Source organism: Grampus griseus (genome assembly GCF_964374135.1).
Source record: "Grampus griseus genome assembly, chromosome: 13".
Lineage (NCBI taxonomy): Eukaryota > Metazoa > Chordata > Mammalia > Artiodactyla > Delphinidae > Grampus > Grampus griseus.
In genome coordinates, this window is record NC_139007.1 from 135284 (window position 1) to 158384 (window position 23101).

General features: G+C 38.5%; 1 pseudogene across 1 annotated transcript in view; it reads left to right on the forward strand.

Annotated features, from left to right (window-relative positions):
• The window catches only part of LOC309831826 (centrosomal protein of 78 kDa-like), a 72808-nt pseudogene that overhangs the window by 14453 nt on the left and 35254 nt on the right, over positions 1-23101 (forward strand). The window contains exons 8-14 of the transcript in view: positions 884-929; positions 2356-2486; positions 11877-11954; positions 13208-13366; positions 14190-14361; positions 14684-14732; positions 15287-15677. The product of the transcript in view is annotated as a centrosomal protein of 78 kDa-like (transcript). The remainder of the gene's footprint in view (positions 1-883; positions 930-2355; positions 2487-11876; positions 11955-13207; positions 13367-14189; positions 14362-14683; positions 14733-15286; positions 15678-23101) is intronic.

Genomic DNA, 23101 nt, shown 5'->3' on the forward strand with positions numbered 1-23101 from the left:
AGTAGGAATTTGGATATGTACGAATGGGCAAAAAGACATTTTAGACATGGGAAATAGTTTAATACAGAATGGATGAAAATTATGCATTAGACCTATTCTAAAACAACTGGCTTATTAACTCAGTAAATCAGATTTAGTGAGTCAAACTAGCTTTACCTGATTTCTTATCCAGGGGATAGCTGTTCATAGTAATTTTTGTCACAGAACAGTAAATAAAATGGTTGAACTATAGCTTTAGGCTTGCTAAGTGAAATAGATTGCTCTAGATGATTTTCAAGTGACTGACTTGGTAGTATTCACGAAATTGGGGATTAACAATTGCTTAAGAAAACAAAGAGAATTGATTTTAAATAGTACTTGAAGTAGTTACTGTGTAAAATATCTGTTCAGTTGCTCATGTTAAATGGATGTTTGTAATCCCCATTGGACAACCGACTACTGTTTTGCAAATGGCAATGTGAATTGCTCTCGCATAAACTATAGTGTTGAATCCCCAGTCTTTGCACTTGAGTTTAGCAACTTTGTGGTTTCCTATCTTCTTCCTGAGACACTTAATCTCAGGTCCATCCTCCTCACACAGGGTGGTAAATTAGAGAATGATTAATATCACCATTTAAAGAAGTGAGACTGAAATCCCAAGCATCCTGAACGTAGGAACTGAAGGGGCCTCTCAGCAGTTCGGAGAGTTATTACCGCCAGTCACCTGAATTCTGTTCGGTTTTCTCCATAGCAGAGCCCTCCAGGTCCTTGTTTTGAGCTTATTTATTTTTATACACAATTCTGTGTGGATACTGTACATAATACTAAATAGTTGTATTAACTGGGTTTAACTGGTGATGTATTTACATGAAGATCTAACTTCGTTTTGTTGATATCTTTTTAGGGGCTTTCCATTCATCAAAGCTCGTGATGTATGTAATCAGTTGCTGGTGTTTAGCTATCATATTTATGATATATAGGACTTGAATTGGGAAAGGTGGATGGTCATTCTCCTTGCTTTTTAAACTGACAGAGCCTTACAAGAAGCATTTCCCTCTCTGAAATAAATCCATGTAAAACATGTTTGGTCGCTCTCCCAATGCAACTGTGTAGTTTTGTGGATTTGGCACACAACTGGCAGCCTTGTGGTTATGCCTGTAAACAAGGAAGCCTGTTTTCCAGTCCGCAAATCAGCTGTTACCCAGTGAAACGAACTTGAGTGCCATTTCTGACCCCTCACGTGGAGCTCTCATACTGAAGAATGTTCACATGTTTTCAAGAAACGTTGTTTGCGGGCTATATGTACAAATTCCTGATCTGAAAACCAATATAAAGCGACATCTCCCAAACCTCTGCTCTCTCACCAAGGCCACACACATTCCCTCGCTTATGGCCTCATGGCAAGCTAATACTGTCAGTATCAGATTCTCCTTCCCAGTGGTTCTGGGAGACTGCATAGTTGCTCTGTGAAAGGCACCACTGCTGAGGTTGAGAGAAGAGCATCTTGGGTGTCAGTCCTGCCCTTGCACGCCCAGAGAGAGAGGTGTGCACCTCGTTCTCCTGTTACGGTTTTCCTGTGCTGCAGGGTTTGCTACTTGTTGTCAAAATGATGTCCTAGTGACTTGTCTTCTGCGTGGTTATATAATCCCAGCACACTTCTTTATGATCTGTAGACTTTTATGGGGTTGTGGCCAGGTCAGGTTTTAAATGTTTGGAACTGTCCTATTGAACAACATTGCAGTGGCAGTGAATCTTGATGGGAGAATTGTATTACTGTTACCCTAGTTTTGGCTTAAGTGTGGTGAGAAGATGAAATTTTTGATGGGTTAGTTTTAGTTGTGTATGTGTATGTGATTTCTTTTTTAAAATTCTAATGTCTGTTATTCCCAGCTTAGATATGTTGACTTTCTGATTATTCATCAGTCCCTTTACTGATGTATTTTCCTCTGAAAAACTACATTTTCTTCCAGACTGTTTGTGTCTGATGGTGAAGAATAAATTTTTCATTTGCAGTATAAAGTTGATCTGAGAAAAAAATGTTTACCTTGGCTCTTCACTTGGCTTCTGTGAAAGAAACTTAATAAAATAATATGGGCAATTCCCATTACTAATCCTAACCATGTACAACAGAGGTCTGTGCAGTAACATAGCAAAAATAAGTTCCTGTAATTTTACTTAGTCATTGCCTGTTTTAGACTAAGGAGCAGTGAGAGACATTTATAAATAATGATACCTCAGATCACTTTTGTTAAATGTCCTCTAATATTTGGATATTTGGATCTGGCTTGTTTTATCTTTTTTTACAATCTTGTCTTCTTTCTTTGCACTTTAGTGTAACAACTCTGTGATTTCCTATCTTCTTCTTCAGACACTCAGGTCCATCAGAATTTCCTGTGACTGTGACAGTAGAGAGTCCTTCCTCCTCAGAAATCGAAGAGGTCAATGATTCCTCAGAAAGTGTTCAGGAAGAGCCAGAGAAAATCCGTTTGAAACAAGAAGCACTGCAGGTACAAAGTTATCACTTTAAAGCTATAGACAAGGTTATTTTTCAAATGGAAGCCTGATTGCAACACGGCACAGCTTGTGTGAGGGTTCTGTTTTCCCCTCCCATCTGCATTGTATCCCCTTGAATGGTTCCTTAAGCTTAGACCAAGGTGAATGGTGGACATTTGAACTCTAAGAAATAAAAATCAAAACATGTCGTTAGTAATATATTTTCCTTTCCTTAGAACCTTAGTATATTAGATTTAGGGAGAACCTTAGTGATCATACGATAAAGAAATTGAGTTCTGAATGAATATAGTCAGCTGATTCAGTGTTCTTGTTTTACAGATGAGAAAATTGACAGGTCTAGCTGAACTCTGTTTTTATAAGAGGAAAATATGGCCTCATTTTAAATAAAAGTAAAAAAAAAGTTTTGATGTTGATATTCTCCTTTCCTAAAATAAAAAATATCAAGAAGCTACATTCTATTACCAACTAAACCTGACCTCTAATGTCATTCCATACTTTTGTTTGTATGGACAGAAAAGAAAAATTGATTTTCATAAGAAATTTTTGTACCTCAAAAATAATATATTTCTTTTTTTTCAACTTTAATGCAGAGCTGAACATTTCTAGTAAATAAAGGAACACCATTTGGGGGGAACCTTGTCTTTGTGCTACAAAGTTCATGTTTAATTTTTAAAAAGTATTTAATGTGATTTTCTTTTCATATGAAACATGAAACTTGACAGGTTTCAGAACTAATTATTCCATTATTGTAGGACTATGGGAATTACTCTTTGATTTTCAAAAGAGAAAGCTAGATTTTTATTTTTTTAATTAAAATTAATGATAATATAGAGAAATTTTAAGAAAAGAACTTAGAAAATTATGAAATGTTAGAGTAGGAGAAATCTATAGTTCGTGTAGGGTTACCCCCTTTCGTTTTATAAATGAGCACCTACAATTTGTAGCACGTAGTGGTTTATTAGTAAATGGCAGAGTACGACAAGACCCTAGAGCATCTAACCCGCCTTCCTTGTCATTTTAGATGTGATGTATTCATTTCCTTCACGAATAGACCAGGAGATTGTATTTCTAAAAGCAATGATAGACACTGGGGAAGACCAAGAAGTTTAAACACTGGACCACAGAATAGCAGATTCAGAAGGCACTGAGAACCCTTTTAGCTCTTCTCCATTTTCACAAGACACTACAATGATGGTATCAAAGGGTTTAAGTATATAAGCCCACAAGAATCAAGAGGTTTCAACATAGTTTTGAAAGACGGAAGACAAGTGGAAGAGTGTGAAACTGAAGCAGTAGAACAGAGGGAAAGCATCACCTAGAATATGCACAGCGACCACCTGCAACTGAGGAGGATTCTGACCCCACCTGCAGAAGTAGGCCCATGCTCAGATGCGCATGTAGGAGAGAGGGTGGAGTTAGTTAAAAGTGTGACTGAAATAGGGGAGCTCATTGAAGGGTTGTGTTTGGAGGAGTGGACTCCCAGCCCCGCCCTCACACTCCTGAAATGAGATGATTTCATTTTGAAACCAGTGAAACTGGCAAGAACTAGGGCAGCTAGTGTGAGTTTTTACACCCTAGAAAATTGTGTTTGGGGGAGATCCTATTACAGTTACTCCCCGCTTTTTCCTGCATAAGAAACCAATCAATCGTTGACTTCAGGGAGCTTTCTGCACTCATTCTTAAATAGAAAATAACTCATTTGCGTGATAGTTGAGTAAAGCTTCCAACGTGAGAGGGGGAAAAAGAGTGAAAACGTATCCTAGTAGGACCAGGGACAATTTAGGGAACAAAATAATTTAAGAAAAAACCCTAATTAGTATCCTGAGAGAGGTTTAAAAAGAGCTATAAAAAAGCTATAAAATAAGATTAGGGTGTTAATTAAAAAGAGAATGGTCAGAAAGCAAGAGAGGTCTCTTGGAAATGAAAATATGGTTGCTGAAATAAATTCAGTAGGAATTTAAAAATTTTCTCAGTATATAAAAAAGAAAGACACAATGGAAAATGTGATAGAAATATGTTAGAGAGGCTGCATCTGGGAGATCCAACATGTTACTATTAGAAACTCCAGACCCAGAACAAAAATGGAAGGAAGCTGTCAAAGGGCAACAAAATTCCCCACAGCTGAAAGTAGACATCAGGCCTCAGATTGAAAACAGTTACGCAAGATGAGCAAGAATAGACTCATACCTAGGCACCCTTCATTGTGAAACTTTAAAATACTGAAAAAATAAATTAAAATAGAATAAAATACTGAGAGGATACATCCATTCCAGAGAGAAAAATACTGGCCACCTAAAAAAAAGAGTTAAAATCTGACCTTATCATACTTGTCATCAGCACCATGGATCCTGGAAGGCATTAGAAAGATACCTCCAAAGTTTTTCAGGCACATAATTTTCACCCTGGGGGTTTGTATCCAGCCAAACTATCAGTCATAAGTGGAGGCTGAAGAAGATACTTTGTACACAAAGAAATTTGAAAATTTGACCTCCTGTGCTACACCTTAAGCTATTTATAGAAATAATCCAGCAAAATGAGGCAATAAACCAAGAAGGAAGGTAGTAGGGGATTCGGTGCAGATTGCAGCTAGTCTAGGGTGGAGAGGCTTCTATTGATTGTGTGATTGAGAGCTGAGAAACACCTTGAGGCATATTGTACTTACTTGGTATTAGGCACTGTTGGAAGGGAGGAGGGAGAGGAAGAGGAGAAGGAACTTGAACTCCAGAGGACGAAAGGCTATATGGACATAAACATGAAGCAAACTAAACTATCATTGATTTTTAACATACTATTGGTGAGGAAGAGAAGAATCCACTTAAACTTGACACTATAGATGTCCCCCTTTTCAGTGACACACAGGGGTAATGACCACCTGTCTAATTTGTTGTCCAAACCAGAACTTGTCCAAACTCCTTACACTTCAATAGTGTAAGGAGGCACTCTAATGCTGTAACATCAGGACAACAGGTATAAACTGGAACAGCCCAAGGCGGCTTGGGGTATGTGGTCACCCTGCACAAGGGCAGTGACACTGGCACAGTATGGAACAAGGTGTAGTCTGTACACAGAGACACAGTACATCTGCAGTGGGCAATATTAATGTAATTGTAATAATGGCAATACTGTCTTGGTTTGCAGCTTTTATCGTCAACTTGCATGTAATCACTAATAACTAAAGTAAACTGTACTTAGTATGTATTAGTATTAAGTTGGTATGTACTGAAATGTATTGTGTACTAGTATGTACTTAGTATATATTAGGCTCTAAGTGTTTTTGCATATATTAACTCATTTAATCCTCTGAATAGCCTTATGAGGTTGGTGCTAATATCATTCCCACTTTTTTTTTTTTTTTTTTTTGCGGTACACGGGCCTCTCACTGTTATGGCTTCTCCCGTTGCGGAGCACAGGCTCTGGATGCGCCGGCCCAGCGGCCATGGCTCACGGGCTCAGCTGCTCCGCGGCATGTGGGATCCTCCCAGACCGGGGCACGAACCCGTGTCCCCTGCATCGGCAGACGGACTCCGAACCACTGTGCCACCAGGGATGCCCCATTCCCACTTTTGAGAACAGGTAACTAAGACAGGGAAGGAACTTGCCCAGGCTGTACCTATTTTAAGGTTGGATTGAGGCTTTGAGTTGAGGCTCTCTGCCTGTTCTCTTAAACCTTACTCCTTACTGACTCTCGAATAACAGAAGACTTAACTGCACATAGAACAGAGTATAAATTTCAACTTTGACAACATAAAAGCTAGGTTTGGAAGGTAGACAGGAGGTAGAAAAAAGGGAAGATGGTATGAATGTCCTCATTTTACAAAGCGTGACATTGAGAGAGTTTATAGTTGATCAACAATGTAGGTTTTTAAGTATATCACTACAAGTCAAAGAGATCATGAGCAGTGGAATAACTCATGATGACATAACTTTACAGAGCAGTGTGGACATAGGAAAGAGTGTAAAGGAACTAAACCCTTACTTAGTAGTAAGTTAGAAAGTGAACAGATAATGCCTCCAATTTAGTGAGAAAATAGTCATGTAAGAGTATTACTTGGAAATGGAGAAGAGTTCAAAATAACAATAGTTGGACCTCCCTGGTGGCGCAGTGGTTAAGAATCTGCCTGCCAAGGCAGGGGACACGGGTTCGAGCCCTGGTCCGGGAAGATCCCACATGCTGCGGAGCAGCGAAGCCCGTGCGCCACAACTACGGAGTCCACGCTCTAGAGCCTGCGAACCACAACTACTGAGCCCACGTGTCACAACTACTGAAGCCCGCGTGCCTAGATCCTGTGCTCCGTAACAAGAGAAGCCACCGCAATGAAGAGTAGCCCCCGCTCGCCGCAACTAGAGAAAGACTGCACGCAGCAACGAAAACCCAACACAGCCAAAAATAAATAAATAGTAATAAAAAAATAAATAAAAAATAACTATTGATGTAAACCTCATGAAAAAGGAAATCCAAACAGCCAGTAAACACAGAAAAGTGTATGACTTCATTAATAAGAGAAAAGTGAGTCAAAACCAAGGAAACTACATGCCAATCAGATTGACAAATACATAAAGAAAGTCTGGTAGTTTCAGGTATTGTAGACCTGAAGTACTATGAGAATCTTCTACCCTGTTTATACTGGAGTATAAATCGACACAACTACTTTGGAAAGCATTTAGCACTCTCCATCAACTGAAGGTATATAAATAGCCTGTGAGCCAGCAGCCCTCACCCCCGCCCTGTGTAAATGCACCAGAATAACTGGTACAGCAGGATTCCTGTCCATGATTTGCATTAGCACAAACTGAAAACAAACCAAATGTCCATTAAGAGTCAAAAATTAAATAAATTTTGTGTATTCGTACAGTGGGAACACTATCCAGCAATAAAATTGAATGAACTAGAGCTACAGGCAGCAATGTGGATGAATTTTTTAAACCAACGTTGAGAGAAAGAAATAAGATAGAAAAGACTTCATATACTATGATCCTCTACATAAAGTTAGGTGTTGACAAAACGAAACTCTTTTGTTAGGGATGCATGCAGGTTAAAGGAAATGATTGTCAAGAAGTGAGGATGGTGTTTAACCTGGAAGAGGGAAGGAGCTTGTGATGAGAAAAGGATATGGGGGGGGGGGGTTTGAGATGCTGACAAGTATCAATACTTTCAGATTCGAGTAGTGTTTATGTGAGTATTCTCTTTTTATTTGTCACGTTGACAGTTTTGTTCTGTGCACTTCTCAGTACACATATCGTATTTTACAATTAAAAACCTGCGTAAAGAATCGGTCGCTTCTTGAGTGCTGGATGTGGGAGTGGGATGAGACCATTTCATTTTAAGCCCTTCATTACTGTTTGCATTCGCATGTTCATTCATTCAGCATTAATTGAACATATTCTGTGTACCAAGCACTCTTCTAATTTTATATGTGTTTTAACTCATGTAATCCTCACAAGAGCTCTGTGATATGGGAGCTTATCTCCATTTTATAGATGAGGAAGTTGAGGCCTAGAGTTATAGAACTTGTCCAAGGTTATATAGCTAATGGGTAGTGCCAGGCCCATTTGCCTCAGAGAATCTGAATTTTTACAATATAATCTAAAAGAGAAATTTAATTACTAATTATAAGCAAAAAAATTGCACATTAAAGAAGATGACACGTTTTCATCTATCCAGTTAGAGAAAAACACACAGTCTGTCTTTCACACACATACATCTTGTATTGGCAGGGATTTTCCTTATTAAGCAATTATTTATTGACCGTCTACGCTGTGCTAGGCACAGGTGCTGGGGGTAAACACTTAATAAAATACACCCCTATCTTCAAATAACTTGCACTCTAAGTGAGGAAGTAAGCCAACAGTTATAGTAGAGGTTATATACCAAGTGATACATCGCTGATGGCAGTGTAAAATCTCAGAAATCTTTTGGAAAGAAGTTTGGAGACAGGTACCTCAGAGCCTTAAAAATGTTCATTTGCTTTGATCTCAAACTCATTTTTATGGATTTATTGTAAGAACGTTATTCTCAATATGGAAAAAAGCTTTCATGCATAAAAACGGTTATTGTCTGATAATATTGAAAAGTTGGTAAGAATTTAAATGTGTAAAATGGTTAACCAGTAAACCCACTCAGTGGAATATTTTGTAGCCCACAAAAAAAAATCACGGTTATGAATCCCCTGATTATATGAGAAATGATTGATTTCAATGTTAAATGGAGAAAAGTTGAACATAAAATTTGATATCCAATATGATGGAAGCTTTGTCCCAGAAAAATCACCCTAGCCAGTGTACAGAAGGGAGGAAGGAGAGCAGATGACAGGAAGGAAAATTATTCCAAAGCCTTATCATTAGTCTTACTTAAGTAATAGAATATCAAGCAATTTTACTTTCTAACTTTTTTGGGTCCATATTTCCATGTAAGGGACATGAATTATGAATACTTTGTAGGAGGAGGATACACTTTCTCACAAAAACTTAACACTTCTAACACAATTAGAAGATTGATTAAACCATCGTATTAAAATTAGAGGAATTTTGCTTTTTTTTTCCTTTTTCCCCATTGAAAACTTGACTGGCTTTAGTAATGGAACATTAAAGAATTTGAAGTTCTTAGACTCTCAGTTTTTTAAACATGTTCTGAATATAAAAATTATGTTCATTGAGCAAATGTTTGTAAACAATGAACAGCTTCTTGAAGGAAATAGAAGCCACCTCTGCATGTACACACACCTAATCTGCTCTTTTGTCTTAAAAAAGTATCAAAAATATTTTGCCATGTCACTAAATACTCTTCTACATCAGACAATTTGATTAAGCTTTTGCATCATCTCCCAGGAAAAACGCACAGATATATTATGAATGTAGAACTCCTGAAGCCCATTCATTAACTCTGGTTGAGACCTCTTGTCATTCTTTTCTTAGTGGCTTCATGGCGCATTCCTTCAGACGGTGAGCTGTTTTTCTTTAAACCAGTCCCAATTTGGAGGCTCTTAGCTTTCTTCTAGGGTTTGGTTATAAACAATCTTATGACATCATGTTGGTAGATAAATCTTTGCCCACATCTTTGATTTCCTTAGGGTAAACCCCTGATGTAGGATTATTGTTAGGTACCAAGAGTTACTCTCCAGAAAGTGATACCAGTTCCTCTCCCAATGATGGCATATAATAGAGTTCCTCATTCTTTAAGTGATTGTTCAAAGCAGTTAAAAGGTATAAATATACCGTACTGTTTTCATAAGTATAGGAATTCTGATTGTTTATCGCTGCATAAGAAACCACCCCGAAACAGTGGCCTAAAACAATGACAGTCATTTATTTTGTTCACGAACCTGGAGGTTGAGTAGGATATTGATTCTTTTACTACACTCTTACTGACTGAAAACAATACCTATTTGACTAGCTCACAGTTCTGCAGGTCAGAAGTCCAGGCACAGCATGACTGGGTTTCCTGCTCAGATCCACACGGGAACATGTGAGTTCCCTCCTGAGAGTATTAAAGCACGTGAAATTTAAGTGTAAGACATTGAGCCCCAAACGTTGGATGTTCACCATAGTTTGTGTGGGTCACAGAGCTGAAATCAAGATGTCAGTCTGGCTGTGTTAGCATCCAGAGGCTCTGGGAAAGAATGGCTCCGAGATTCTTCGGCTTGTTGGCATAATTCAGATTCTGCAGTTGCAGGACAGAGGTCCCCATTTCCTTGCTGGCTGTCATTCGGGGGACAGTCTCAGCTCCTAGAGGCCTCTCACTTGCCTTCCCTGCCACACCATTGGACTTCTTCAGAGCCAGCAATGGAGAGTCTCCCTCTTGTCCCTTTTGTACTTCAATTCAGGAAGAGTTCAGGTCCTTTTCATGGGGTGCCTGAGTAGGTCACATCCACCTACAATAATCTCCCCATCTTAAAAAAACAACTGATTTTGAACCTTAATTCCATCTGCAAAATCCCTTCACTGCAGCACCTAGATTTAGAGTTTGATTGGATAAGTGGAAGGTTTGTGTACTTCAGTAAGTAGGAGTCTTAGGGGCTCTGTTAGAATTCTGCCTATTGCAAGCAGTGTCCCCACTTCACGGACCGAAGTGTCTTAGTTCCTGAAACTCCTAAGGGAGTTTATCAGTGTTCATTTTATTTCAGTGACCTTGGTGAATGGGAAGACTACCACCTCCGTGAGCAGGAATGGCACCCAGCTTCCTGAGTCCACAGTGTGGCTCTGCTACTTAGTGGTGTGACCTTGGCTGTGCTGCTCTACTTACTCTACTTCTCTGCCTCTGTTTCCCTCATCTGTAAAATAACATGGAGTTAGTGATTGTTCTTTCCTCGTACGGTTTGTTTTTTAAATAAATTTATTTTATTTATCTGTTTTTGGCTGCGCTGGGTGTTTGATACTGCTCTCGGACTTTCTCTACTTGCGTCGAGCGGGGGCTACTCTTTGTAGTGGTGTGCGGGCGTCTCATTGCGGTGGTTTCTCTTGTTGCAGAGCACGGGCTCTAGGCGCGCAGGCTTCAGTAGTTGTGGCACGCGGGCTCAGTGGTTTTGACTCGGGGGCTCTAGAGCGTAGGTTCAGTAGTCATGGCGCACGGGCTTAGTTGCTCCGAGGCACGTGGGATCTCTCTGGACCAGGGCTCGAACCCATGTCCCCTGCACTGCCAGGCAGATTCTTAACCACTGCGCCATCAGGGAAGCCCCCTCTTAGGGTTTTGATGATTAGATTTAATGCCCAGGGAACTCCAGGAACAGTGCTTGACTGTAAATTGCTTTAAAAGTGATTACTTTTGGAGCTTCCCTGGTGGTGCAGTGGTTGAGAGTCCACCTGCCTGCCGATGCAGGGGACACGGGTTCATGCCCGATCCGGGGAAGATCCCACTTGCCGCGGAGTGGCTGGGCCCGTCAGCCATGGCTGCTGAGCCTGCGCGTCCGGAGCCTGTGCTCCGCAATGGGAGAGGCCACAACAGTGAGAGGCCCGTGTACCGCAATAAAAAAAATAAAATGAAGTGGTTACTTTTAAAAAAAAATGCTTTTGAATCTGCAATTATGCAATTCAGGTGTGTTAAGCATGTTCATTAATAGGAGTTCCTACTATAAAGAGACCCACAAATAAAAATAGAACTTTTCTTTCTTCTTAACTATTTCTGACTTGCTATGTTATACGTATATGCCTTTTATGGTGGGCTGCCACAAATTTATGTTGGAAAAAGTGGAATTTAAATAAATCTTTACTATGCTAATTTGATAGATTTTGATAACTCATTTCACTAGCATGGTACGATATTACCAGTAGCAGACTAAAATCTGAGTTCACTTCTGGCTCTGCCCCTAAATCCTGATGAGTCCTATAGCTGGAAAGGCTTTTGGATATTATACTACGAATTAGTTATAACATTTACTCTGTTTGTTTAGGAAAAACTGGAGGAGTGCCTAAAGCAGTTAAAGGAGGAAAGAGTAATAAGACTTAAGGCTGATAAATGAGTCAATGAAGTAAACAATTGCTTATACTTTTGGGAGTTTTGGTTTTATTTCGATTTGATTTTAATCCATATACACATAGTTTGTAAACTTTAAAACTGTAATATGTTGCAAATTGGTTGTATCATATGGACTTTTGCATTTACTGGTATTTAGTGATCATATGATCTATATTCCAGAAAGCATGTTTTTAAAAATATGAAAATCTCGTTTTGTGTGTGTGTGTGTGTGTTTGTGTATGTGTGTGTGTGTGTATGTGTGCGCGCCCACATGCGCTTTATGACATTAGCTTATGATCTGTTCATGATTCTTTGATTCAAGAAAGCACTTCTTGTGCATATACTATATATACAGTAGCATAAAAGACATGATGAGACTCTCCTGGCAATGAATTAGGAAAGTGAATCATTTAAATAAATTTAAGATATTGGAAAACTTCTAAGAATGCAATGAAAGATAAAAATATATACTATAAGAATTACATTAGGTAATGTGCATGAAAGCAGGGCATAATCTAAAAAGTTCTAAATATACTTTATCAGAGGTTGAGCGTAGGGAGGAATTTTTCAAAGTGCATATCCACTGGATTGGCGGACACTCATTCAATAAATGGTGAGCACCTGCTTATATAAGGCAAAAGGGGCATCATGAACATAACAGCCTTTCTGAGAAATACTGGAGTTGACCTTATAGGGGGTTTTAAGTGCATAGGTGATGAGCGGAAGGGGAAGAGTGCACGGGAGTGAATATTTTGAAGGAGCCAAAGAAAACATTGGTGATCGTACATTTAATAAATTGGGTTGGGTATGATTTAGGACTTTTAAACGTAAGCATTAGATATTTTGTTCACTAAAGTTAATTCTTAACATTCAGCAGAGTTGTAATATGTTTTGTTCAGATCAGATTCTATAATTCACTTTCTAATTTAAGGGAAACTTAAAGCAGGTAATTTTCTGATGTGGAATGAGGCTCCATTATGAATTGAACCAGTTAAAAATGTGATCTTTCGTGAAAGATCATTAATAAAACGATAACTTTGGTTTACTTATATACCACCTAAGCGTTATATAGGAAACTTTGTTGGGTGCCTGGGGGTTTTGGTTATTATGTGATAATGGTCTCTGTCTTTACTGGTGGAGAGTTAGGTTAATTACAGATTAATTACATTTTGAGTGTTTTAGTTTTGTTCCTTGAAACTAGGCAAGACTACTTTTGATGACAATGAGAAAAAAATCACGTCAGACATTTTCCGTCTTCTTTTATAGCTAGAACATGAAAATGCCCAGTTAAGAAATGTAACTTTCTCTTTGTCTGAAGCCCTTCATGTCCACAAGCATGATCCTGGATGATGAAGGTGTTTTGGGCAGCATTGAGAATTCTTTTCAGAAGTTCCATGCTTTCTTGGATCTCCTTAAAGATGCTGGGTTAGTTCATTTCTCTTCATGGCGTTCTTCCCTTTGCGACTATAATGGTAGTTTGCTGAGGAACTGGAGCAATTTTCATCACTTATGTGGCCATATTTAGCCAAATTTAGTGTAATTATAGGTAATATAGTTGACGTTTTAAAAGGAGGAATTAAATTTTTTAAGAAATGCAAATAGGGGAGCCTGCTTTGGTAGAGTGGGGAGCCCATTATAAAAGAGTAACCTGTAGACAGAGTAATTAGTAGGTACAGTTTTTTGTAAAGACTAAATTGAAAGCAGTTTTCATTGAAAATATTCGGGAATGGATAAGAATTTTCCTATCTTTCATTTACTTTGCTTGTTTGATAAGTTTGAATTAAAGTTATTTTTGTCTTAGACATAAAAATTATTATTAATCTGCAGGGAAGATATAGGTCAGTGGTTCTCAACCGTGAGCAATTTTGCTGAAAGAGGGAAGTGGAGATTGATAGTTGATGGAGTGGTGTTTTGTCAGTGAATGAGTTGGTGTTGGGAAGGAAGGAACAAACACATTCTTGGAAACTGGAGGAAAGGTGGTAAAGAAGTGTGGGAATGGAGGTGTGACTGGCAGTGGACGGGGTGCACGGTACATGTTGAAGCTGCTAGTGAGACAGTGGGATGTCTCCTAGAGGATGAATCTGGAAAGGGCTGAGAATTTGGGGGAGAGAGAGGCTTGTAGTATGGAGTAGGATGTTGGCTTTTAAGATTTTAGAAGTATTTCATGATTGTAGGTCTGGGGAAATCTAAACTGCTCTTCTGTGATTATAATAACCTTTATCTTTTCTCCTCTCCTCCTCTGGTCCAGGCTTGGGCAGCTGGCCACAATGGCTGGTATAGATCAGTCAGATTTTCATTTACTAGGTCGTCCCCAGATGAATTCTACTGTTAGTAGTCCACCTAAAGAGGAAAAGAAGGCACTTGAAGAAGAAAAATCAGAGTCAAAGCAGAGTGCCCCAGGACCAACGCAAAATCTCCAAGTAAGTGGAGAGGACAGCACTTAAGGATTCTAAGAGTGATTAGCAAAAAGGAAATGACCAAGTCAGAGAGAAAATAATAATGGTCAGTCTCTAATAGTTCACGTGCTCGGGAGCTAGAAGACTCTGGAGTCCTCTCCAAATCTGAGATTAGTAAATGTGGGCCCGTTTCATGATACTGTATTGTTGTACATAAGAAAACTGGAAGTTCTTTAGAAAGTGTATGAGTTAAAGCAAACTCTCCTTAATGAAGCAAGAAAACATTACAGAAAATATCCCAAATTTTAAGTTGTATAAATGTCTGTTCTATTCATATTTTATCTAGGTTTCTATTTGTATGCAGTCAGCTTAACAATGAAGGAACACTAATGGAGGTACACGTACTGATATAATTTTTAAAATAAGTAATCTTGACATAGCTGATACGTAAGATATTACAGTGACTCACCTGGTCATGGGAATGGGAGGGGAAACCTGTCAGCTTTTCCTCCAGCCTCACTTGGAGCCCCCTTCGCCCAGCTCAGCCAATCTCAGACTGGTCTTAGGAACTGACTGGTCTTGGGAACTGACAGTCTGGTCACAAACTATATTATATACTGTTTACATGTGCCTGGAGGATAGCAAAGAAATTAATTTTCTTACAGAGTAGGGTTTTATTTTTAGTGAGGGGAAGGAAATGGGTAATAACTACCCCAGTCACCAAAGTCTGAAAATGTAGCGGACATAGCCTTGGATATAGCTAGGTTAAGCTGAGAATCACTTGGCAGGATATAATTAGAGAAAAACTGGCTCTGAAATCTTCTGAATAATCAATTGACTGTGTTAATAATAAGATCACAGAGTAACACTGAAGTTTTGAACTCTACTTTTTAATGGTTGGCTTTGTTCATCACTGAATTTTTGCCTTGTCTTTTGTCTTTCCCTCCAGTTTCAGAAAATTACAGGTGATGCTGGGATTCCTTTGCCTGTCGACTCCTTCCATGTTCCAGTCTCTACTCAGGAGGCCTTAGAAACTTCCAAAGACAAGCTGGGGGTCGCAGTCACAGAGCAGCGGCAGGAGTCTTTTGAAGATTTCATTGCTAGAACATGTTCTCCTTCAGCAGACGTCATTTCTGGAACTGGAAGTCAAAGAAAAGAAGAGGAATTACCTAGAAATAGCAGGTCTTCTTCAGAGAAAATGACCAGAGCATAATATACCAAAAACTACTCTGCTAAGAAACAACCTGGGAAGGACCTGCATTCCTGCTCTGACTCACCTGTAAAGCAGAAAAGCAAAGGAATTGGGCAAAATAATTCTTTGCTTAATGAACCAATTAGAAGTGAGTCTTCGAAAAAACACATTTCTGTTAAGAAAGAGAGTACAATAGTGACTGTTTCTTCAAAGACAACTAAAAGTAAACTCAGTCTACTAGAACATTCTGAAAGTGATACTCTTGGATCTGATTGTGAATTTCCAGAAAGCATCCATATTCCATCACGCCTAACATAGGTCTAAATCTTTTAAAATCTTTTAAAATTATGTTTTTGCCTTCAAATTTTAATAAATTATTTATGTTTTTATTATAGCATATGGTGTTTAAAAATACTTGACTGGAAGCCATTAGAGAAAGATTTATCTATACTTTTTTATTATAATGAAAGTTTTGGTGTATTTTTCCTTGTGACAGTTTGCACCATTCATTCAGCTAGTGTTTACTGAGGGCTTCATATGTACAGTACTTTTCTGGGTGCTATTGCTTTCAGCAGTGAACAAAATAAAGCTTTTGCTCTCCTGGAACTAACACTCTGTGGTGGGAGAAAACATAAACAACAAAACAGGGTAAGGGGTAAAAAGAGATGGGAATAATAAATGGAATAGTTTTACCATTTGGTTAACTGTCAAACTATTATAAATCGTATGGCCAGAAGCCATTGACATATTTTAATTCACAATAACCAGAGAGCATCAAACAATTTACCAAGGCACTTAACCGTGTTTATGGATTACAGCAACACTATGAGGTAGGGAACTATTACCATCCCCATTTATAGATGAGGAGTCTGAGGAGACATTATGTGAGTTGCCCAGAATTACACAGCTGTAAGTAAGTGGGAAGCTGGGATGTGACCAGAACCCATGCTCTTTTTTTTTAATGTATGGACTTTATTATGTTTCATTTGTTTCTGATTTATGTGATTTTTTTAAAGATTTTTTTTGATGTCGACTATTTTTAAAGTCTTTATGGAATTTGTTACAGTATTGCTTCTGTTTTATGTTTTGGTTTTTTGGTCACAAGGCACGTGGGATCTTAGCTCCCCAACCAGAGATCGAACCCTCACCCCCTCCATTGGAAGGCGAAGTCTTAACCACCGGACCACTAGGGAAGTCCCCCTTCTGTTGTGATTTTTTATGGCAGTTTTTTTAAATTTTATTTTTTATTGACGTATAGAATTACAGTGTTCTGTTAATTACTGCTGCACAGAAAAGTGACTCATTTATACATTTATATACATTCTTTTTCATATTCTTTTCCATTACGGTTTATTACAGGATATTGAATATAGTTCCCTGTGCTATACAGTAGGACCTTTTGGGGTTTTTTAAAATACATCCACTTTTAAAAAAATAAATGTATTTATTTTATTTTTGGCTGTGTTGGGTCTTCATTGCTACACGCGGGCTTTCTGTAGTTGCGGTGAGCGGGGGCTACTCTTCTATGCGGTGTGCAGGCTTCTCATTTTGGTGGCTTCTCTTGTTGCAGAGCACGGGCTCTAGGTGCATGGAGTTCAGTAGTTGTGGCACACAGGCTTCAGTAGCTGTGACTCGCAGGCTCTAGAGCGCAGACTCAGTAGTTGTGGCAAAATAGTCAATAATTTAATACTGAATGGAGAATTAAGGACTCTAGAGCTAACCTTTGGAGAAAAGTAAGAACAGAAAAGATAAGATTTGGAACACTCATTATCCCTGTTTTCATATAACAGGGTTTCTTGTCATCCAACTATTCGTTATCTACATCCTAATTTTAAGGTGTCTATAGATTCCAGCCCTTCTAAGTCAGCAAACTGATCATCCTGTTTCAGCAAATTACTCACTGATGGATTCATAACATAAACATAATACCGTATAATAGAAATAAAATTCAACTTTAAAGTGAAATTCTGAATTTTAAAGATATAATATCATGAAGCCATTGTCAATAATACCAGAGATCTGCTGGGTTAAACATACAAAGCCATTGATAAATGAGGATGTGTAGTTAACAATTTAAAAAAGAGATACAATAGAAGTAAAAGAAAAAACAATTGAGTATCAAATAATTAAGAGAAGGCCTTGGAAAACTGTTGAATTTTTACCAGAATTAGCCTGTTTGAGCTGCTAACATTGAACATGCAGTGAAGGACAGTTTACTGTCCCATAAACCAGTTTTGCTGAAATAATCACTCAAAACAAAATGTAATTCTTTTTTTTTAATTGTGGCACTTGTGCTTAATTAAAATTTAACCTAAATTTTACTGGCTATAAGAGAAAATATACTGGATTCGTTTATATAATAACATATTTTGACATAAATTTCAAATGAAAATTATTTTCAAATGTATTTTCAATTACTCTTCAGTCACTACAGATGATTTTAAGTATATGGATTTTTTTTTTCATGTACAAATCATCCTTGAAAAATAAGGATTCTTTTACTTGAGTAGGACTTATCTTAATCCAGAGATCAGATCTAGGTCCAATAGACAAAATTTTAAAACTTAAAATTTTCTAATAGTAAAAGGCACTTAAAAGGTTAAAACCTCCTAACAGACCAGCATTCCGACTATAGAATCAGCTGATTTATGGGAAGTGAGCATTTTGTTATCAAAATACTCATCCACAGCTGAGTGAGCCTATAGCATGGATACATGGTAGATTTCTGTACCAGAAATTGGATGAGCTTGTGTGTGGATCTCCTTCCAAATGCTAAGATTTCAAGGGCTTAACTGAGACCAGAACAGCATTTTCCAAAGTTGCTAGAAACAAAGAGGCCTTTAAAATGTTCCATTGACAAAGGGTTGTAGAGCCAAATAAAGTTTAAAAACACTTCAGACCAAACTCTACTTAACAGTGAAATTCACAGAGCACATTATAGCTCATTCCACATCTCAAAAGTCCTGCAGTCACGAAACATGTTTAAATTTACTGAACCCAGGATTTCTCAAGTTTATTTTACTACAAAATCCTTTTTCTTACATTTTTTTTTCTTTTTTGTTAACTTCACATTCACTAATGTCCCATGGGAGCATAGGTGATATTCAAAATATTTAACAAACTTCAAGTGAAGGCGCTAAACAATTAGGAAGCTGTCTGACTAATTAGACTGACCCTAAAACTAGTGTTCTTTGGATCACTATTTAGAGGAAAAATCTGGTTTAAAACTGAGATCTTAATTGATAATCTAACGCCATCAATCTGCAAAGTTGCCTTAATTAGTAGGGGTTTTTTTTCTTTTTTTTGGTTACAGTTGCTGGACTTTGTGTAGCTGATATAATGTAAATCATTTCAAAAAGGTCAAATGTATGATGTCACATGTTTTCTAGCATCAAATCCATTTCACTAAGTCTAAAATAATCTCTTTCAAGAGATGCAATATTTTTTTAACCCTGGAAGGTTCGGTTCTAACCTTAAAATAACTTAAAGACACTTTTCAAAACTAAACTAAAAATTGAAAAAATAAATAATAAGTAGAAAAGGGCAAGAGCTGAACTAAGAGACATTTTCACTGGCCATTAAAAAAATTCTCTTCTTAAATCTGATTTTTAAAAATTAATAGAAAAGACTGGCAATTAACTTATTTTCCCTGGTGACTACTGCCTGTTTGGGGTGATACAAACATTTACCTAGATAACTGTGCTTTAGGAGTAATAAGAATTATATTTTTGGTCTCTGTCCCAGTTTCTGCCACAGAGTTTCTAAAACGCTTGGTATTTCCTAAGTGATGAGATGATAATGGTGTCTTTTGTTATGTTAACAAGGTGATCTTTAGAAAGCACCTAAGGATGGGAGCGGGCAGCCTGTGGAGTCAACCTTGTGATTAGAGGTTGGACCTTTCAGTCCTACCCCCTTGCCCTCAGGGCAGGGAAGAGCCACTCAAGACTGAGCTCAATTGCCCATGGCCAATGAGTTATTCAGTCACGCCTGTGTACTGAAGCCTCCATAAACCCCCAAGGACAGGGTTCAGGGAGCTTCCCAGTTGGTGAGCACATGGAGATTTGGGGAGAGTGGGCTCCATGATTTCTCCCCATACCTCGTCCTATACATGTTTCCTATCTGGCTGTTGCTGAGTTTTATCATTTTATAATACACCGGTTAATCTAGTTAATAGAATATTTCTGTGAGTTCTATGAGTCACTTGGGCAAATTAATTAAAGCTAAGAAGGGGGTCGTTGGAACCTCTGATCTGTGGTACAAGGGTCAGAAGCACAGGTGACAACATATACTTGGTGACTGGCACCTGAAGTGTGTGTGTGCATTCCTGCTGGACTGAGCCCTTAACATGTGAGATCTGATGCTATCTACAGGTAGATAGTGCCAGAATTCAGTTGAATTATAGGACACCCAGCCGTTTGAGCACTGCTACGCTCTCTCATTGGAAATGGGGTGCTCAGGACCACTTAATGCTTTCCAGGCTCTGGCTTCTGTGAATTCATGACAACAGTAACCTCTGAAACATACACATGTACCTTTGCCACAAAAAACTTCTGATAGACACATAAGAAATTAATAAAAGTTGCTAAGAACGGGGGTAAGGGACCTAACATTGGTTGGATGAGGGGGAAAAATATTCCAGAAGGAATTACTACTACTCTCTATCTTTTGATAGTATGTGATTTTTAAATATGTGATCTCATTAGATTTTCCAAATACAAATAAACAAGATAATTATCATTTTTTTAAAAAAAGGCTGAAGAAAATGTAGTTTTATATACTTCAGGAAAAAGAAAATTGAGGGAGGATTTGATTATAGTGTTCAGTAGGCCAAGAAATGTGAATAAAGAAAGAATTACTATAAAGGGGCCAGAAAAATGATTTAGGAGACAAGACTTTAGGAGACACTTTCTGATAAGCAGAGCAGTAACTCTTGCCCATTTCCTTTGTTTTTGGCCACGAATGGTTAAAGGCTCCTGTGAGAGGGCTACAAGGGGACTAGTGTCACATCAAGTGGATAGCTTAGATCCTGATACCAACTACTGGAAATTATCCAGGGCCCAGGAAAGAAGTACTGGTAAGCTGCAGTTGCCAGCATGGTGCTTGGTAGATGTAAATATTTGTGGGTCTGCTAAATTAATGGTAAGACTATAATTCATAATATCTTGCACACAAATTAGATTGGTAAGTTTTCAGCGGATGACTTTATTACCATTCCGAACTCAGTTAGATGGAACAGTACTCCTCAATGACTGAGAAATCAATCTTCCTCAATCTTCATGTATCACCATCTGCAAACATTGCTCTCTGTCACAGATTACCTGCCTTCAGCTATGGATGAGACAGTGAGATGCATTTCATTCTCCTCTTCCTGGACACACAGAACAAAACCTTTTCTAACCTCCCTTGGAGCCAGGCAGAGGTCAAGTTTTTGCATTCTTGTTGAAAGGGTATGGGTCTACCACTTTCAGGCCTGGTCAGGAGATATTATGCATGATTGCCCATGTTCCCTTCTGCTGTAGTTTAGGTAGTCATGCATTTAAGACAACACCTCAAGGTGGAGGGGGCATGGGTTCCTGATTCACTACTTGAAAGCAATCTGCTAAGAATGAACCACCTAATTCACACGGGTCTCTGACAAGAGAAATAAACATATTAAGTTAAGACACTTGGCTTTCAGGAGTGTTTGTTATACTACCTAGCATCAATTACCTTGAGTAATTCATTGCTAAACTGGTACACTGGTAATAACCACGGACTAGTGATGAGTCTACTTAATTCCAATCCTCTCCATTTCTCATTGCTGATTTACTCTATACTCACCAGAAATTATTTTTCATAGGACTTCTTGATGACCATGTCAGTCTAGAATTATCCATAGTACCTCTATGTCTATCTCTTCCTCCAATTCAACTTCCCAGTAGGGGACTGGCATTACCCCTCTGTGTAGATACAACCATGGAGGATCAGGTCCTAACGAGATCGTATCTAGAAGTGCCCTGTTCTGCAAGGTTAATGGTTTATTTTGCTATACCTTGGATTCATATGTTGATTTAAAATAAAAAGTGACATGATTTTTGAAGGTTGAAGCTGAGTGGCTGAACCAAATTTCTATAATCAAGTTAACATATATTTTCCCCCTGAGTCTGTACTAGGTCATTTCTTAAAAATTATTTTTTCTATCCTATGAATCTATATGTTTACATGAGCATTAGTTATTATTCCCAACGTCTATGTTATGGACGGAAAATAGGATTCTTCTTGTGTCCCAACTCAAATCAAACAGTAAAGCATTGTTTACATTATACAAGGTTTACATTGCACAGGACTGTTTATATTCTACAAGGATCCTGAGGTCATGTCTAGACCCAATGGGGAAAAATGTCATAATAGATTAGTAAGGACTGTAATGAAGATGGAAGGGGAAAGTGGTGGCATATGTGCTAGGCATTTATTTCCCCAACTGAGGTCATTTCCTTGTCATGTATCACAATGCTACTGTAGTTGCTCATGTGCTGCAATCCACTGCCCACCCATCCACCCATCTAACATTTTTGAGGACTTAATCTGTGCCAAGGACTCTACTCTCTGCCTGAAAGGCAAGTGAAAAGTACAATCCAGGTTTTTCCTGAAGGAGCACATAAAGGAAGACTGATCTCTGAATAGTAAGTGACACAAGATAATGGCTGAATGGGTGGTTGCTTTTTATCGTGTACTTGCAGGATAGAAAGCAGAGAGAAAAATAGCTCCAAAGAGTTGGACAGTTATATTATCATTGATTTTCGAGTGACCACCAATTAAAGGGCATGCTTAGCAGCTAGAAATGAGGACCTCATTAGATGACTACAAGAGCCAGACACTTTCAAAACGTTCCCCTAAACTCTCAGTTCCATTTTCATTTCATGAAGAGACAGCTTGGGAAGTCAGAGGTCATGCTCTTGTATGTCCACAACAGGGATGACTTAAGGCACCGGTAAGCTCCTGCTGAGCTGCCACCTAAGGTCATACGACTGTGAATCATGGCGGGATATAATGACTTGGGCAACATTCTTTCCTGCAAATACGTACAAGATGGATGATGAACAGTATTGAAGTATAATATATGGTGCCGATCATGAATTTAAATTCCCTCAGAAATGGAGGAGAAACAATTAGCAAAGGGCATTCTTGACTTCGTTGAGCAGCAATGCCTCTCTGACTCCCGAGACACTCATTTTCAGCAGTCAGGCCACAAGATGTGTCTTCAATTTCTGCAAAATCTAGTTCTAGCTAGTTTTGGGGAACTAATGGGAACATGATCTTAATGGATGTCTCATGTTTCTCATGCAGTGTGGCTGTGGAATTTTATGGGATGGAGTCAACAAAAAAGACAGGTCCTTTTTTAAAGCATTCTTTGTATCTGTTCAATCTTGTCACTACCATAGTGTCCTACTAAAAGGACGTTTCAGGGACTGTGTGAGGCCTGGTACAGTGCGTTTTTATAGTCAGAGTGGGTCAGCGGATGGAGAATCACATGAGAGAAAACGAGAGGATGAGGTGCTATTCCTGGCTCCAGCTTCACCTCAGAGAATGACC